Source organism: Mustela nigripes, chromosome 4, assembly GCF_022355385.1.
Source record: "Mustela nigripes isolate SB6536 chromosome 4, MUSNIG.SB6536, whole genome shotgun sequence".
Lineage (NCBI taxonomy): Eukaryota > Metazoa > Chordata > Mammalia > Carnivora > Mustelidae > Mustela > Mustela nigripes.
This window is the reverse complement of record NC_081560.1, coordinates 114,179,241-114,199,256: the sequence shown is the minus strand read 5'-3', so window position 1 is coordinate 114,199,256 and position 20,016 is coordinate 114,179,241. Positions and strand designations below refer to the sequence as shown.

General features: G+C 36.5%; 1 pseudogene; it reads left to right on the top strand.

Annotated features, from left to right (window-relative positions):
- Nucleotides 1-16,621: 16,621 nt before the first annotated feature.
- LOC132016390 (heterogeneous nuclear ribonucleoprotein A1-like) lies at nucleotides 16,622-19,555 on the top strand (annotated as a pseudogene).
- The last annotated feature ends 461 nt before the right edge of the window (nucleotides 19,556-20,016 follow it).

Sequence of the window (20,016 nt, the reverse complement as noted above, 5' to 3'; positions counted from 1 at the left end):
AGCCACCAAATATACCAACCGTAGAGCTCAGGAGGGTCAGGACAATTAAAGTCTTCCACCCTCAGGAAAATCGCTAGAAGCAAGAAAGGAGAAACATGAGTGTGATGGAATAGGCCCTCTATATCAAGGATGCATTGCTTTTAGAGGCTTAGAAAGACCTTTGACTGATTTTCAGGCTTTTGTTCCCCTTGTATTGTCATTAAAAAACCAAAGCACGGCACAGTTCAGAGATGTAGGAAGTACTAAATTCGGCAGACTGCATGAGATGTGGTTAGAACGCAAGCATATACCGAGATGAGAATGGCACGGAGCCTTGCACACTGTAAGGAATAGTTAAGCAGGGCAGTTCTTCACAGCTGGATATAGAGTGACATCTCTGGAATGAGCAGGCACCTAAAAGGATAAGTACTATTTATCAGCTCTGCCTCAAACTACGAATCAGTGATCAGCTGTCGTGCTGCCCAGATCCCCTCCTCAGGACCAAGATGCTCGATCCCCAGCTGGTGAATCCCTCTCTAGGTAAGTTCTTCAGGCCAAAGGGAGCTGCCTTGATCAAGGTTGTAACTCCATCCAGGGACACCCAGCATCCACTGACTGGTGGATAAGCAGTGTGAGGACCGCATCTGATCTCCAGTTAGAGCAGTTCTGAAATTGCTGGGAACTGTGCTCTCAGTTTATAGTAGGTCAGCTTCTCCATCAGCCCAGTCCTATGCCCTGTTAAAGCACCCACAGAACACCTACAATAAACCTCCTGCACAAATTATTTTTCAGGAAACCTGGCCTAAGACAACAGCTTTCCTAGGGTCAAACTTCTCAAATCACCAATTCGTTCATAGATGTTATAAAGCCACCAGCAACAGAACCTTTGAGTAAAAAAAGAGACAACCGGATGAATCATCAGAATACATTTAACTCCAATAGAAAAATTTGTATCCTGAAGTTAATTTTCCTGATCTTACATGGGACACTCTGGGAACCATGGTTCTATTTTTAGAACCCACCGGTTTAGACAAATGTGCATAATTTGGAGAGGTTTCAAAGGCAAGTTAAATGATTAAATAATGAGAATGAAATTAGTATAAAAGTGCTAGGAATATTAAGCTTTTTGAAATAAAGGGGAAGAGGCTATCTTAACAATAGCTTTCACATAATACCTATTTATTCAAGCAAGTTGAGGATAGAGGGTTGTGAGGTCAAACTGGAGGGACAGACAAGGATGGGGATCACCATGGACCCAGGTTCTTGCCCTGGTCTCTGTTCAAGGCACCCAGTCTCCAGTCTTGACCCCTTACACTTCAGTCTCTTACCAGCAATTCTCTAAAAAGCATCATGACAAATCAGTTTGTTCTTCCTCTCAAATCTGTCTCTTTGCTTCCCATGACACCTAGAATAAAATTCTAGGTCCTTATCATGACTTAGAGATGTTTAGGGATCAGGCCCTTGCTCTGTGGCCTGTCTCCTCCCATTGGCCCTGTACTGGGGTTCATGGGGACCTCCAAAAGACCAGCCACAGTTGGGTATAGGGATCTTTCCATAGCTGGGCTGGTAGACCAGGAGTTCTACCATATCCAACACCCTGTCACTTGGAGGATTTGAAGTAAGACTGCTACTTACACTGCTACTTACTTACTGCTACTTACACTTTATTCTCTTACCCTCATTTACAATGCCTCAGAGATTGTTTTAGTTCTCTAATAAACTCAGAGTATGTATAAGTTTTCAATTTTCTAATATTGGTATTGATATATTGCTCTCTATATATCATTATAGATTAATGCATATGTAATTTATATTTAATGCACATATGGATATTAAATGCATATATATTATAGGTTAATGCATATATATCATTATAGATGAATGCATATTTATATGTTCTTTTTTTTTAATGTAGACGAATTCATTTAGACTCATTTAGACTCATTTGGCACCCCCACCAAAATGTAAGCTTCCTAAGAGTAGGGTCTCCAACACTTACTTAACTGCTCTAAGACCAATGTCTAGAAACATGTCAGACATTTTGGTAGATAATAAAGAGTGGGTAGCTGGGCGAATGTGTGAATGTGATTGCTGTACTGTGTATCCTCACATACCACCTCCCTTAAGGATCTAGTAGATAAACAACCCAAACTCTTTTTATCCACTCAAGGTGGGAGTGGCCCTGGTCTTTCCCTCCTCTCAACCTGCTACGATGGAGAGCCCCCCAGGGTTCCTACACCACCCGGCTCCTTCTTCTGTTTGCTGGAATAGAAAGAGGATTATTTATTATTTATAAAGAGCAATCTAGCCCTGGTATCTTCGAGAAGTACTCAGGGTCAGGTTTTTGGAAAAGTTAAAGCTACATTGGATCTTTAGTGAGGAACACTTAATTACATGTTTGTTTGTTTAGTTGTACCATCTGTTTTCCCTCTTCCTTTATTAGAATTCTGATTTATCAGGGCGCTTGGGTGGCTCAGTGGGTTAAGTGTCAGACTGCTGGTTTGGGCTCGGGTCATGATCTCAGGGCTGGTGAGACTGAGCCCCTGATTAGGCTCCACTCTCAGATGGGATTTGGCTTGAAATTCTTGTCCTCTGCCCCTTCCCCAACTCATGCTCACTCTCCCTTGCTCTCTCAAATAAATCAATAAATCTTTAAAAACAAAAGAATTTTTAATTATCATTTATACTATTTGGGTTTTTAAAAAAAGATTTTTATTTATTTGAGAGAGAAAGGGAGAAAGCATGAGCAGGGAAAGGGCGGAGGGAGAGGGAGAGAGAGAATCTCAAGCAGACTCCAACCAGAGCATGGAGCCTGACTTGGGTATCCATCCCAGGACCCTGAGATCATGACCTGAGCCCAAATCGAGAGTCTGCCACTTAATGGACTGAGCCACCTAGGAACCCCTGGCTTTGTTTTTCATTTATATGCTTTCCTTTCTCATTTCCATTCTAGTGTAGAGTTTATTTTTGGTTTTCTAACTTCTTGAATGGAACACTACAATAATATGTATTTATATGTGCTCTCATATATATTATACATACTTATATGAGAACATATGCATATTAAGTAAATATGATATATATTCTCTTAGATGACAGGTAAAGATATACATTATATTTTATATATCTTGGTAACTCTTAATATAGTTAATTTTTTAAATGTCTTGTATTTCTTGAAAAAAATATACAGTTTTTTAAAAGATTTTATTTATCTGAGAGATAGAGAGAGAGCATGAAGGGGGGAGGGACAGAGGGAGAGGGAAAAGCAGACTCCCCACTGAACAAGGAGACCTGTGCAGGGCTCGATCCCAGAACTCTGAGATCATAACCTGACCTGAAGGCAGACACTTAACCAAATAAGCCACCCAAGCACCCCAAGAATATAGTTTTATTTATTGCGTATGATGCTCTGTGTTTAGCTATTAAGTCAAAGTTTTTAATTATGTTTTTCAGTTCAACTCTAATCTTAATGTTTTGTATTTACTTCATCAGTCTCCAGGAGATTAACATTGAAATCAATTTCTGTAAGAAAACATGTTCTCAAAAGTCTGCAAAGTTGATTACTTTTAAAACAGTTTACTTATACAGTATTTATTATGGCCCAGACACTCTTCCAGAACTTTGCAAATATCAATTCACTTAAGGCCAGCCTTATTGCATTTTTTAAAATAATTTTTTTTCTGTTGTTATAAAGTACTTTTCCTATCAGGATTGAAGTTGTTAGATTTTCTTTTACATGATGTTTAGGATGTAAAATTATTATCTCACACATGATGCCTTATTTTAGCAGTAGATTTAGTTTTAATGTGACAGTGTTTGGGTTCACTGGTCTCTTTTGCGCTACCTCCATTATTAAAGGGTATTTTACCTGGGTATGCATCTCTAGATTAAAGATATAATTCTGTTGCCTTTTAATGTCACATCTACTAACAGTATAATTACTGTGGATCTGAAGATAATCCTTTTTTTCTGGTTGCTTTTAAGAATTTTCTTTTTTTTTTATCCTTGATATTGTTAAATTTCACTGCATTTTATCTATGTGTGGGTTTATTTTATCTACCTTCACAACACTTGTATTACTCAGTTACCATTGTATAAAAGCGACTCAGTGCTTTTAAAACATCACTCACTGATAATCATGCAGCTATAGTTACTCTTGGGATCAGCTGACCTAATGGGACTTGGCAAGAGGGAGCCTCCAGCTGTAGGCTGGCCCCGGGCAGAACACTCTCACCCTGCTCACATGTGATTGGCTAAAGTCAGACATGTGACCAAATACACAGTCAAGAAAGAGGGAAGGGGACATTTCCGCTAAGTGGAGGGACTGTCCCCCGTGACAATGGGAGTGTTTCATAAGGGGGCTAAGATTCATTCTACCATAATCCTGTAAATTAGTCCCAGGCTGAAAACTCCCCTACCAATTTATTATAAATATTCTCAAACTTCATCCTTTAGAATATTGTTTCCAACTATTCCCTCTGTTTTCATCCTCGGTAGCTTTCTTCAGAACATGTGCTGCAGGCTGACAAACTATCCTCCACGTTTCAATTTTATTTTTCATAGTTTTTTTCTATTGAGTGTATATCCCTTTTTTATTCCTGACAAGAAAAATGACATTCTAGCAAGTAATTTTTTATTCCTTTTGGGTATCTAAAAATAAGTTTTATTTCAATTACATTAATCACACAATAATATATGCTCATTCTACAGAAATCTTAAAATGTCTATAATGTTAACTCTTCAGACTTCTCCTGCCTCTACTCAGATGCTGAATGTTAATTCCCAACTCCAAAAATAAACATTTTTGTGCATTTAGTGTATATTTGGAATTCCTAATCTGCTTGTTAGAAAATGTATATATACATGAATATATAAAAATACATCTTTGTTTTGTGAAAGCCTTTTTTTACACATGTGATATTATAAGGTACATATTTTCAGGGGCAGATCCAAGAATTGGACAGGCCCCATGAGAGTGGTAAATTTGCCCATCCATATATACATCCACTTCTTTTTTTTCACTGAGACATTTACACTGGATATATTTTCATTGCAAAATAATACATAGCTCACATAGTCTATTTTAAATATTGCATTTAGTGTTTGTATTAAATCATCATATTGTAGTTTTAATCAAAATGTTTGTCAGCCGTGTTGTTAATGGATAAATATTTCTTCTGGATGCACAGCAAGAACCCTAGTCTTTGAATAAAAGATATACATATTTTTAACCTGAGCATATATTGTGAAATTATCCTCCAAAGAAACTGTTATAATTTATACCCTTTTTCAATAAGTGGTATTATTAATCATTTCCCCCATTTTTAAGCATTGCACTCACTGGTATATCTTAATGCTTTGTATTCTATATTGATGAGTTTGAATTTTTAAAATGTGTGCTTTTCTTTGTTAAAGAGGATGAAACTCTCGAGGGATAAGATGGGAGAATAAAAATAAAATATGTATCATTTAATGAGCTTGAAAAACAAAACGCGAGGTGAGACAGCCCCATTCTACTTCATCAAAGAAAACATAAAACAATGGAAACACTTACACATAAACTTTGGAATAATAATGTGGCATTATCTACTGACCTGATGATACATGTAATCATAGTTTCCCCCAACAGTCCTAATTTACTTGTTGTGCCAGCATACTGTTCCGTTTAGTACTAATGGTTAGGGTACCATTGTTGCCCTTGGCTGCCACTTGGCTTACCAGCCAGCTGTTCCTATACCAGCATGCAGTCTGCAAGATGTGGAATCTTCCTTCCACATCTTGCAAGAAATTATAGTTAAAATAGATGTGAAATATACATTTTTCTTTAAAAGCTGAGCCATCCTGCCATGAAATTTCTTTTTTATTTTTTTTAAGATTTATTTATTTTAGAGAGAGCATATGCATGCAAGCAGGGAGAGGGGCAGAAGGAGAGAGAGGGAATGTCAAGCAGATTCTCTGCTAAGTGCCAAGCCTGACACTGGCCTAGATCTCATGACCCCGAGATCATGACCTGAGCCAAAATCAAAAATGGGTTGCCCAACTGACTGAGTCACCAAGGCACCCCCAGGAATTTCTAAATAATAATCTGAATACTTTTGCTACAGTACCTTTGATATTTATCATAAGCTGTATATTTATTACTATTTTATTTATTATGATGTTTCATAATATTCATTTTATTTTGTAATAACCTCTTTAAGAATAAATGGCTCAAAAGTCAAAAGTTACATATAAAATGTAAGTAATATAAACTGAAAAAATGAGCTATGGGATTTTCATTTCATTTCATTTCATTTCCATTTCTTAGAAAACTGAAATAGACAAACATTTCACAAACATTAACAATGTTTATAACATCATAAATATTAACATTAACAATGTTTATGATTTTCTTATGTGTTAGAGTGATATTGTTGTCAAACTTTTTAAAAAACTAAATAAGATACAATCCTGTAGAATGATACTCAATACCCACTTTAAAAGTTAGTAAATTAAATACAACTACCCCTAAAGTGGTGATTTAACACACAAAACTGGGGCGCCTGGGTGGCTCAGATAGTGAAGCATCTGCCTTTGGCTCAGGTCATGATCCTGGGCTCCTGGGAGGGAGTCCCTCATGGGGCTCACTGCTCAGTGGGGAGTGGGCTTCTCCCTCTGCCTCTACCTTTCTCTCTCTCTCTCTGTCTCTCATGAATAAATAAATAAAATCTTTAAACACACACCCACCCACCCACACACACACACACAAAACTGAAGAAGATGCATTTGTTTTGAGAGAGAGCACACACATGTGGGGGTGGGGGTTTGCAGATGGAGAGAGAGAATCTTAAGCACGTTCCTCACCTAGCATGGAGCCCAGCTTCAGGCTTGATCTCAGGACCCTGAGATCACAACCTGAGTGGAAATCAAGTTGGTTGCTTAACAACCCAAGCCACCCAGGCACCCCAGAAGATGCATTTATACATGAAACATGTAGGTCTGTGAAGCACAACTTTTCATTTAAATCAGATGTCTAGTCTCTTAAATAAATTTTTCTCATATCAATGAGTTATTGTGAATAATGACAAAATGAATTAACTCCCGTTAATATGGTGACTCCAGCAGTTTCATCAGATGCTTGAAATAGAAATCAATTAATTCCAACAGCATTTTTTTTTCATGGAAATTAAGGAGTCAAAATAAAGTGTTTAGAAATTCATTCTGACATGACATTATAATAAATGCTTTGGTGAATTTATTAAAATGTTGGAAGATAAAACTGCTTGGTTCATGGTAATAATAGAAATACAAATTTTCATGGACCATGAGAATGTCCATGTTTCACAGTGAACACAAAGTTCTTACAAAATTAACAAACCTGGGCCACAGAAATAAACTTGGATCTGTGGTGCATACAAAAATTCATAAATGTGTCTGAACAAATTATAATATCCCAATGACCTAGACAGAAGCTGTAGTTGTTAAGCTTTACAATATACGTGATCTGAGTAAATAAACCACAAAGATTTTATGATAAAGTTGACGTTGAAAAAAAAAAAAAATATCCTTCACCACCTTGGTATGCACCACACACTGGATTTTAGAAATGTCTGAGCCTTTGTGGCACCCGCTTGGTTCAGCTGGTTAAGCATCTGACTCTTGAATTTGGCTCAGGTCATGATCTCAGGGTTGTGAGATAGAGCCTCACATCTGCCGAATGTGGAAACTTCTTAAGATTTTCTCTCTTCTTCTCCCTCCCCCCATTTTGTCTCCCTCCCCCTCTAAAAACATAAATAAAGAAAAGAAAAAAGAAATGTCTAAGCCTTTGAAGAATTATTTGGCAAAGCTCGACCTAATGGTACTACAACTGTATTAATTTTTTTTTCTTTGTAAAAGGGTCCTCCGAGAACCTTATTTTTCTAACACCAGTAAAATATTCAAATTATTTAATAAATTTAGTTTCAAAAATCTTTGACGCTTTCACTGAATTAGTAATTGAAAATAAAGTATACAGTCAGTCCCCAAATTAAGATAGTTGGGCTTAGGATATTGTTTCTCTATACTGGTGTAGAAATGATATGCATTCTGGAGAAGACATTCTTCAAATTTTGATTTTTGATCTTTTCCCAGGTGTGACATGTGGTAGGATGCTCTCTTGGGATGCTGAATGGTGGTAGCCCCAAGGCAGCCACACTATTATGAAGGTAAACAATGGATACAACTAACCACTCTTTACCCATTCAACCAATCTGTTTTTCTCTTGCAGTATCGTATTTAATATTGTATATCAGCTTTGTGTTCCATATTTTGTCTAGCTATACACTAATATAAGTTTTCTGAAGATGATTAAGGTAGGCTAAGCTAAGCTGTGATGTTTAGTAAGTTAAGTGTATTAGATGTACTTTCAGCTTATGATATTTTCAAATTATGGGTTTATCAGGACATAATTGCATCATAAGTCAATATCTACACAAATAAAAATACAAGATCAAGAGGAGAACTGAATAAATTAAATAAAGACCATCAATCTTCTCACAAAATTTCATTTTTAAATTATACTATCCTTTTCTATAGAATCTTGTCTTGCAGGAGGAATTATTTTTAATTATTTTTTATAAACATATAATATATGTTTATCTCCAGGGGTACAGGTCTGTGAATCACCAGATTTACACACTTCACAGCACTCACCAAAGCACATACCCTCCCCAATGTCCATAATCCCACCCCCTTCTCCCCACCCCCCCCCCCCCAGCAACCCTCAGTTTGTTTTGTGAGATTAAGAGTCACTTATGGTTTGTCTCCCTCCCAATCCCATCTCGTTTCATTTATTCTTCTCCTACCCCCTTAGCCCCCCATGTTGCATCTCCACTTCAGGAGGAACTTTTTTATGGAGTTTCTATTTTTAATAGGATATGTGTTTTTGTGGGTTTTTTTTTTTTTTTTTACGAGAATGGAATGAAATTAAAAAGGCCTATAATTTTGCAACTTGAACAATTTGAGAGGGTTTTTTCCTTAATGAAACTATTTGGAAGAAGAAAAAGATTCTTAAAAGAGCCTAAAAGATAGTATCTGTGAAAATACTTGGTGTAAAATAATAAAAATTTTCAATAAAAATATTCTTCAGTGAGTAAAATCTTTTCTGAGTTTAGATTTATGTCAGGCCCTTCATAGAATATCTTGCTCAATTACAGAGAAGAGTGGAAAATTCAGATTTATTAATCCAATAGATAAAATTCAAGGAACACTTATGGCAATTGCAGAAGAAATTTGAAAATATTAAGACTACATTAAAAAATACATTCAACATACAAATAGTGATGGATTAATAAACTGGTTAATAAAAGTTATTTATCTAAATCTAAGATTATTTTAATTATTTATTTAAAACTTTAAATAATAAGCATAAAGCCTTTTTTCAACTTCATATTCATTGTACACAGATACTATCCTTATTTTTCAGGACTAATTGTATTACTTAAAGCTGGTTTTGAACGGGACTATTTAATTAGCCAACCAATGTATTATAACCTATTTGTCAGTCAATAAATACAAAAAAAAATCTTAAAATTACACAATGCTTTTTTTTTTTTTTTAAGAACACTTCAACTCTCCAAGTATCCCAGTGTCTATAATAACTTATATGGTAACCCTGTCTATGACTAACACTGTTCTTATTATTTACCAAAAAGAACAGGAACTCGAAGTGACAGAGTCAAAAATGTTCATAGCTCTATTATGAGGTTGAAATCAAAATCCAATTGCTTGAATTGTGTGATATACAGAAAAGTCATGAGGAGAGTATATCCTAAGGGTTCCCATCACAAGGAGAAATTTTTTCCCCTTTTTTATTTTCTTCTTTCTTTTAAATTCTATCCATATGAGATGAAGAAGGTAGACTGGACTTACTGTGGTAATCTCCTCATGATATATGTAAATTAAACCATCACACTGTATGCCTTAAGCTTATACGGTGATGTACGTCAGTAATTTCTCAATAAAACTGGGAAAAATCCAAGGGCTCAAAACCAGAACAATGACTAAATATAGTTTGCTATTGATTACTACATTACTAATGAAATGAAACTATAAAACACAGATGAATCATACCAACATAAAACTAAGGAGAAGGAGACTTACAAACAAAACACCAAAAACAGATCAGATTATAATTATTACCCAGATATTCACAGGAGACAAAACTAAAAAGAAATTTTAAGAGTGTTGTTACTGACAGAGAGAAAGAAAGAATCAAGGTTTTGGGGGTTCCAGGAATATTCTATTTCTTGACCTTGATGGAGTTCAGACAAATGTCTCCCTGACACTAATTAATAAAACCTACATTTGGATTTCATTTGTTTTATTGTAGAGGTGTCAAAAGTTTTCATTTTAAAAAGGAATATAGAGAAACATTCTGAAAATATTCTGAAAATTTTTACTCTAAAAGCCTCTTTTTGTCATTTGCCACAATAGTTGATACTTTTGAAATACAAAGCTATTAAAAATTATATATCAAGGTGATTGTTCTAATCTAAGTGAGGGTGTGTGTGTGTATGAGTTGTGCTTACATGTATGTTTCTGTAGTTTCTGCACGTATAAATGCACATCTCTGCTTATGTGTTTGCATGAGTGTGTGTGTGTATGTGTGTGTGTGTGTACACATGAATTTGCACGTGAGAATGCTTTGTATGCTTTGGGGTAAAGTAAGGATACATTTTTTTTACATGGGAAAATATGATTTTCACAGAAAGATCAAGATGAACTGGGAAATTGAAAATGAAAGCCCCAAAACAGAAAGCAAATTTCAAGTAAAGGAAATACAAGAAACCGTGTATTGTTTTCATCAACTTTGGTGGTTTAAGATACATACTTTAATATTAGCTTATTCCCAGATTTTTGTTTTCTCTGTGTGTGGTTGATGCAACTCTAATGACTTGGTGAAAATAGAGCCCTCAGCTAGACGAAGAGGCGCTCCTCCTGCTATTCTCACATTACTCTCAGTTCATACTTCTTTTCACTACCTCCTTAGGAGTATTATCCCCAAACAAAAACAAGAAACACCTGCTGTATTATACACAACTTTCAATCAATTCACCAGTAGCTTTAGCATAATAGAAAGAAATCAAGCAAATTATTAGTCTGTTTGGGAACTGTGAGAACAGATTTAAAGGATGTGAGTATTTTCATTTCAAAGTAATTTGGTTTCTTTGCCTTTTTGTAATTATGGAGCACCAAATTCTTTTTGCCTTGCCACTTACAATTTTCATCATTGCCTTTTATGATATTTGTTGAAAAAGTTTCTGAATATTAGGCACCACCAAATATAAAGACACACACACAAACACACACACACATACACACACCGATCCCACATACACAGATAACATTGTCCAACCTTTTCCAAGAGATTCAAGTTTCATGATAATCACTCTGCCATTCCCTCAAGTTCTGAATTCATTTATTTAATCCTCTCAGTCTTTAATTTGGTACTTTGATTCTCAAGTAGCAAAATTCACTTAAACTAACCTAAGCAAAGGTTTATTGATTGTTACATAATATATTGGATAAAAGCACAAGCTCTTACAGATCTGCCTTTGAATAGTAGCTCAAATGATAATTAATGTTGTACATATGGGGCACATTAGTTCATCTCCATACAATTCTACCTCCTCATTTATAAAATAATTATAATATCGTGAGATAAAACTTTAGTAATGTAGAAACTAGCTATCAAAATCAAGCGAAAATGAAGTCATTATTAGAAAGGTAGACAATTAAGATTATTGAGCAATTGTTAATTTCCCAGCTTTGTCTAGTAATGCAAATATTTGGTATTTTTTTTTCTTTTGTTGCTTGGTTTTACCTTAAATGAATGGGATGCAAACCGAAATATTTTATAGGGTTATATCAAATTTTATGGATCTATTGCAAAAGTTGAAAAAATAATAAATAATTGGACTTTATCATCGAAACAAGTCACTTGTATTTTTGCATAATCAAATGCACATGCAAGTGCAAACCATTTGCTAATATTAGTAAATACAGCATAGCAAATAACTTCATTGCTCCTCATCAGTCTCCAGGTTGGAAAGCTTAGGGAAAACATACAACCCATTTTCATTCTATGGGATCGGTTTAGTGAAGAAAAGAAAGAAAAAGAAGGAAGGGAGGGAGGAAGAAGAAAGGAAGGAAGAGAAGAGGGAGGGGGAAGGAGAGAGAGAGAGAGAGAGAAAGAGAGAAAGGAGAGAGAAATACGGAGCACCTGAGTGGCTCACTTGGTTAAGCAGCTGCCTTTGGCTCAGGTCCTGATCCCAGGGTTCTGTGACTGAGTCCTACACTGGGATCCCTGCTCAGGAGGATGCCTACTTCTCTCCCTGCCTACCACTCCCCCTGCTTGTGCTCTTTCTCTGACAAATAAATAAAATCAGAAAGAAGGAAGGAAGGTAGGAAAAGACGGACGGAGTCAAAAGAACTAATGTTCTCATTTACTATCCTTATGTATTTCTAAATTTTTTAAATCTTTGAAGGTTCGTTTTCAAAATACATAGTATGATCTCTCCACAGGATGGTAAAGTTAAAATAATTGTTGGGCTGTGAGTTCTTTTTTTTTTTTTTTAATTTAATTTTATTTTATTTCTTTCAGTGTTTCAAAATCGTTTATATACCACACCCAGTGCTCCGTGCAATATGGCTATGGATTCTATTACCACGTTCAAGGTACATTTTGAGTTTGAAAATGTCTGACCTGATCTTTCTAGTCATATAGGCTATTTACTATAATAGCCCAGGTTATTAGTACCTCTATTCCCTTGTGCAACACAACAGATCCATAAACTGGTGCAACTCTGGGTAGCGGGTGAAGAAAGCTCAGGGGGAGATGAGCAATGCCGAGAGCAAAGAGGTGACTTTTTTTTTTCTTTTTTTGCAAAGCAAGAACTTTTCGCTTCCCCTTGTCTATGAGACCAAGTCCCGCTAATTCCCTCAGGTTGGTGGTTTTGTCTGTGAAATAGATGCAAGAAATAGAGTGGCAGTAGTATAGTCTGCTTTTTTATTTGAAAGGCAAATTTGCTACGTTTGGGGAAATTATGGGTTTGATGCTCAGGACTATGGACACGGAGGCTCCAACGCAGATACAAATTAATGTCTTCTCACAGCCTGGGGCATGGCTAATGGACTGTCTTGGCCTGAGGGCCCAGGGTGCTCAGAAGGCAAGTGTATTAATGGAAGGAAAGAGCAAGAGTCAGGCAATATGAAATCCAGTGTTCTGACCCTATACTTGAAAAAAAAAGAAGGTACAGGGGTGGCAGTAATTCTGGAGGAGTCATGGCAAAAGAATACTTTGAGTGACTCTATGGTTCCTGCATGATCCCATAGAAGGAACCTCTAACCTCGGTCCACAAGGACTGCAACAAGTAAGGAAGCAGTCCTATGTGGCTGGTGTCTGATCCCTTAAGCCCTTGAGTCCTGGATCACTCACCCTACAAAGACTCGTCTAGCTTACTGAGACAAATATCAGCCTTCAGGGAATTAGCCAGGGCTTGTTCTCGCTGACATATGGAGGTGAAAAGTTGTTTATTTTCTCTCCAATATTGGTTGGCTCACAGTTTTCATTCATTTATTCAAAAATATACATATTTAGAAATGACTATACCAGGCTTTGATTTAGGTATTCAATCGCAGGTGTAACAGACATATTTCTTCTTAGAGCTTACTATCTGAAGGAAGAGAGAAATAACATAGAGTAAACAATCAAACACAAATAGTGAAATGATAATCTGAGAATACTATGGTAGAATCAAATTAGACATTTTAACTATATGAATTCTTCTGATCCATGAGCATGGTATCTTTCCATTTTCTGTGTCAACTTCAGTTTCTTTCACCAACATCTTATGGTTATAGGATACAGGTCCTTCCCCTCCTTGCTTAAATTTGTTTCTAGGTATCGTATTCTTTTTGATGCAGTTGCAAAAGGGGTTGTTTATTTTCTCTTTCCACTAGTTGATTAGAAATGTATCTCATTTCTGTATATTAATTTGAATCCTCCAACTTTCCTGAATTCATTGGTTAGTTCTAATAGTTTTTTTTTTTGAGTGAAAACAAGTTTTAGTCTGAATATTATTAACTTTTCAAAGCTTCTCTTAATTTTGTATGCTTCTTTATTTGGTTTAGAGAATCCTTCACTAGTCCAAGGCTAATTTTCTGCTAAGATTTTTTAAATTATGTTTATCACATTTTTCCTTAACCTATCTGGAACTTGTTCTTGCATATTGTATGAAATAAAGACCTTATTAATTCTTTTAAAGTGTGATTCTTGAAGAGTCTGCCCAATCACTACTGACCTATAATACACGCCATTCATATACATGCATGGATCTGATCTTGGGTTCTTTACTCTGTTCCTTTTATTTTCTTTCCTTTTTTTTGTTGTTGTTGTTGTTGTTGTTGAGAGAGAGAGAGAGAAAGAGACATGAGGTAGGAGCAGAAAGAAAAGAAGAAAGAAGAAAGAGAATCTTATGACACTGAACTCATGACCTGAGCCAAAAACAAGAGTTGAACACTTAATCGACTGAGCCATCCAGATGTCCCTGTTTCATTTTTCACTTTCCCTATCATTCAACCAAAAGAATACACCCCTAGTTGCTACAAATATATATATTTGTATATACACACACTCCAAGTACAAATGTCCCCCCTACTCATTCTCTTTTTTTTTTTTTAAGATTTTATTTATTTGACAGACGGAGATCACAATTAGGCAGAGAAGCTGGCAGAGAGAGAGGGAAGCAGGTGCCCTGCGGAGCAGAGAGCCCGATGTGTGGCTCGATCCCAGGACCCTGAGATCATGACCCGAGCCAAAGGCAGACGCTTACCCCACCGAATCACCCAGGTGCCGCCTCCCCCAACTCTTACATATACATTGTGGAATCAACTCTTCAAATGGAAAATAAATATGATTGGCATTCTTATTGGAATTACACAAAATAGAGCTAAAGTTTTCAGAAAAATTGATAATGTTATGACACCTAATGAGCCTTTTATATCTCTCTAGTCAACTTTGATCTTATTTACTATCTTTCATTGAAGTTCCAGTTTACTCCATAAAGGTTTACATAAATTTGTCATTTATATATACGCAGGTACTTATTGTTGCTGCTATGCAAAATGGATTTTTTTTGTTGTTGAGGAATGTTCACATGCTTTTAATAGCATTCAGACATCCTTGGTACTTAATTTTTTTAAGATTTAATTTATTTATTTGAGAGAGTGAGAGGGCAAACATGAGGAGGGCAAGGGGCAGAGGGAGAAGCAGACTCCCCAATGAGCAGGGAGCCTGATCTGGGACTTGATCCCAGGACCCTGAGATCATGACCTGAGCTGAAGGCAGATGCTTAACTGACTGAGCCACCCAGACATCCCAATCTCTATATAGTCATTGCTATGCTAGGTAAAAAACTTCCTTTGGATAACATAAGGAGAAATGAACTTCATTATCTAATCCTGCTCTTACTTTCAGTAAATTCGCTATTTTATTAATGTGAGTAATTTATAAGTCCTGCAGAATTTCTCTTGGAAGAGTTCTCACGTCTGTCCCTGCCTCATGTCCGTCTGTTTGCACACAATCGCACTTTCTTGCCGCAGTCCCCCATCACATCAAGCCCCAATTTCCAGAATAGCTTCTCAAATCAATCCATTGTCTAGTGCTCCACCAAACCCAAGTTTAGACTACAGAAAATCTCTGAATGAATGAAATGTACCTTATCCACGAATAAAAATGTTCAATGGCTAAAATTCAGATCCTATTAAATTTTCCCTGTCTCTCATTTAACTTCCTTTAGAAGAGCTTCTGTAATACGTACTCACAATCTGTTTTTCCATCTTGGTATCCTTCTTTCCCATCATATCATCAGGCCTCTTTGCCATCTCTCTCCCCTTATCCCCATGAGCCACATTCACTCATATCCCCGAAAGCTTCTTTTATATTTGTCCCTGTCTTCCAATTTTTTCCATACCTCTCACAAAGAAAACAATACTCTCACCTTCAAAATCCAAGTTAAGCCCCACTTTGATTTTAGGTTTTCTCTCGTTACTCTACCCACATTCATAGCTCACAATCTTAAATTCCTTAGTAATTATTCTTCATACGTTCATACTGTTAGAATCTAACCATATAATGTGCTGTTTTCGTGTTTTCATATTTCGTCTGTTGGCAATATTGGATTGAGTTTGTAATATGGCCTGACTTTGTTTCTGCAACCAAACCTCTTTGGTATTTTTCAGATGGGACTTTTTGCATCTCCCAAAGGAAACGCGTTAACCTAAAAAGTAATAGCTGCTCAAGCAATATTTGTTTATTAATTTCCCTTATTTACTCTTCAATTCCTGTAACAGAGCACTTGTGCACACATTAAACACTGAATGTTTATTTAACATACTTATGTGCATTATGTACCTCTCCTGAAGGTAAAATATGTAGTATTTTTTTCTCTTTCGAACTCGGGAAGTTTTTATAAAAATAATAGTGTTTCTCTGGAAAAATCTGTATATAGTGTAATGAAAATGCCAGAATCTTCATATAGGTTTTGTTTGATTTGCCTAATCTTTATTATTATAGTTTGCTTATTCCAAATCAACTTAACAGAATAAGAATTCAGAATAAAGCATGAACACTTCGTTGTTAACATCAAATGGAGGTATGTTAATACTTCATTATAAGTATAGATTACTAACTTCTCTCTCATAGCCTATCAGTAATGAGTATATATGACTATCAAACACCTTATTTATAAAAGAGGATATTTTACTTTAATATCTTACAGATAACTAACCATCTATAAGGTACAATTTCTACAGTTCACCTATCTATCTAGGAGTCAATTAATTTGCTTCCAACTGCCTCCTTTAAAGACTGCAGCATTTCTAACTTCATCTACAGCTTAATCTGTTTGAACTTTAAGTTGTGAAAACTGTCATAATGGGAGCCACTTCAGAATGGAGCTGGAGTGGCCACTGCAGAGAGACGGCCTTACCCACCTTTGTTTCATCTGGGCTCAGACTCCTGGCCTGTTTAAAATGGCCATTGTTTTAAGCAATTACTTGAGGAGTCAGTAGGAGAAGGAACATTTTGATCACAACACTGATAAGGGTTTCTGAAGATAAAATCAGTCACCAATTGATGTCTGAGTTAACTTGTTAACACCTAGAGAAAAACTGTTTTTTTTCTTTTCTTCAACTTATGTAATTAACCCCCTTCCTATTCCTCAAACAACAACAACAAAAACCAACAACAAAACAAAAACCAGTGCCTTCACCCTAGAAGGAGGAACACTATTTGGGTAACCTCCTGAATTCAGGAGGGCAGCCTCCTGAATCTGTGCTCCCCAAATTGCAATGCTTTAACCCCAAATAAACACTCATTTGCCTCTCATTGTGGCTCTTTGTCTCCAGGTTGACAAAGACAGGAAGTAGCCATTAATGATTTAACACTTACAGTAAACTCCCTAAGTGGAAACGTATTTTTGTAATTCCAAATATATGTTTGTAATTTATAATTGAATGACAAATATTTTTAAAGATTTATTTATTTATAGGACGCCAGGGTGGTTCAGTGGGTTAAAGCCTCTGCCTTCACCTCTGGTCATGATCCCAAAGTCCTGGGATCTTTGCCTGCCTCTCTTGTGATCTCTGTCTGTCAAATAAACAAATAAAATATTTTTTCAAAAAAGATTTATTTATTTATTTGAGAAAGAGAGAGCAGGTGGGGAGGGAGGAGGTAGGGCAGAGGAAAAGGAAAGAATCTCAAGCAAACCCCCACTGAATGCAGAGCCAGATGCCAAGCTTGATTCCGGGACCCTGAGATCACGACCCGAGCTGAAACCAAGAGTTGGACATTTAACCAGCTGAGCCACCCAAGCGCCACTTGAATGACAAGTATTTGAACAAATGAAGAGAAAAATTATCCATTTCTTCTGTCCCTTTTATTTCAGGGAAATAGTAGATGATAAAAAATACTGGAAGCATGTTTCCAATTATAGGTCCTATTATTCTAGGGAATATGGGTATAGATAACTAGTTAAGCTCTATATAAATACCCTTATGAGTACAGAAAACTTAAAAACTATCAGCTTATACTCTTAACAGTTTCTTATAATCCAAGCTTATTTCTTCCAAAATGTATTGTCTATGATATTTCATCATATTTTTTTACCAGTGATATATTTTTTTTTTTACTATTATGGATAGTTACCATTTCTTGCCCCTTTTTTCCCACCCTTCAAAAACTATATCATCTAAAAAAGAAATAAAGTGGCACCTGTGTGGCTCAGTTGGTTAAGCGTCTGCCTTCAGCTCAGGTCGTGATCTCAGAGACAAGGGACAGGGCCCCACATGGGGCTCCCTGCTCAGTGGGAGCCTGCTTCTCCCTCTCCTGCTCCTCTTCCCTGCTCGTGCTGTCTTTTGTTCTCTCTCTCTAAATAAATAAAGTATTTTTAAAAAATAAAACAAAAATTAAAAAATTAAAAAGACATAAAAACTGCAATAAGTCACCTTTGAGAAATTCCAAGAAAAACAAAATTTAAACAATAGTTCAACTGAACATTTTATCAGAGCTTTCTGCCTATGGATGCCGCCGTGTAGGCATCCATAAACTCTCCCTTCCCACCACTGTCATATCTAAGTCAGAGTCTCCTAAGGAGCCTGAACAGCTGCAGAAGCTCTTCCCCAGAGGCTTGAGCTTTGAAGAATCTGACGCGGAGCCATTATGAGCCATCGGGGACACTTACGGACTGTGTGGTGATGAGACCCAAACTCCAAGCACCCCAGAGGTTTTGGGTTTGTCAAGTATGCCACTGGGGAAGGGGTGGATGCAGTCATGAATGCAAGGTCACACAAGGTGGATGGAAGAGCTGTGGAACCAAAGAGAGAAAAGGCTCAAAGACCAGATGCCCACTAAAGTGAGAAAAGGATTTTCCTTGGTGGTATTAAAAAAGACACTGAAGGACATCATTATTTTGAACAGTATAGGAAAATTGAAGTGATTAAAATCATGACTGACCACTAGAGTGACAAGAAGAGAGGATTTGATTTTGTAACACTGGATAACCATGACTTTGTATGTAAGATTGTCATTCAAAAATACCATACTGTGAATGGCCACAGCTGTGACATAAAGAAAGTCCTATCTAAGCATGATATAGCTAATCTTTCATCCAGCCAAAGAGGTGGAAGTGCTTCTGGAAACTTTGGTGGTGGTGATGGAGGTGGTTTTGGTAGGAAAGACAACTTTGATCATGGAGGTGACTTCAGTGGTGAGGTGGTTTTGGTGGCAGTCATGGTGGCAGTGGATATGGTGGCCGTGGGGATGAATAACAGATTTGGTAATGCAGGAAGCAATTTTAGAAGTGACAGAAACGATAATGACTTTGGCAATGACAAAAGTCAATCTTCAAATTTTGGACCCATGAAAGGAGGGAATTTTGGAAGCAGAAGCCCTGGGCCCTATGATGGTGAAGGCCAATACTTTGCCAAACTATGAAACCCAAGCAGCTATGGTGATTCCACCAGCAGCAGTAGCTGTGACAATAGCAGAAGGTTTTAATTACTTCCAGGAAACAGAGCTTAGCAGGAGAGGAGATCCAGAGAAACGAAAAGAGAGCTACAGGTTACAGGATTTGTGAACCTAGCCAAGCACAGTGAATGCAGGCTCTAGCTGCTACAAAGAAAACGTGTTTTAGACAATACATATGTGTACTGCAAAAAGCTCAAGGAGTGTATTTGTGACTAATTATATAAAAGGTTATTTTAGTTTTTCTGTTCTGTGGGAATTTTAAAGCATTTCAAATGATTTTAATGCCATTTTGTTTGTGCACCCATGCTATTGATTGTTAAATGCTATGGTCTGATCATGATGCTGGATAAATTGTGTCTAAATAAATAAATAAAAATTGTATCAAAGATTTTAACATTTTAATGTGCCATATGAAATTTCAAGAAGGACAGTACTCTGTACAAGATTTCCTGAAAATTTGTAACCATGGAACTGAAGGACCAAAAATCTTC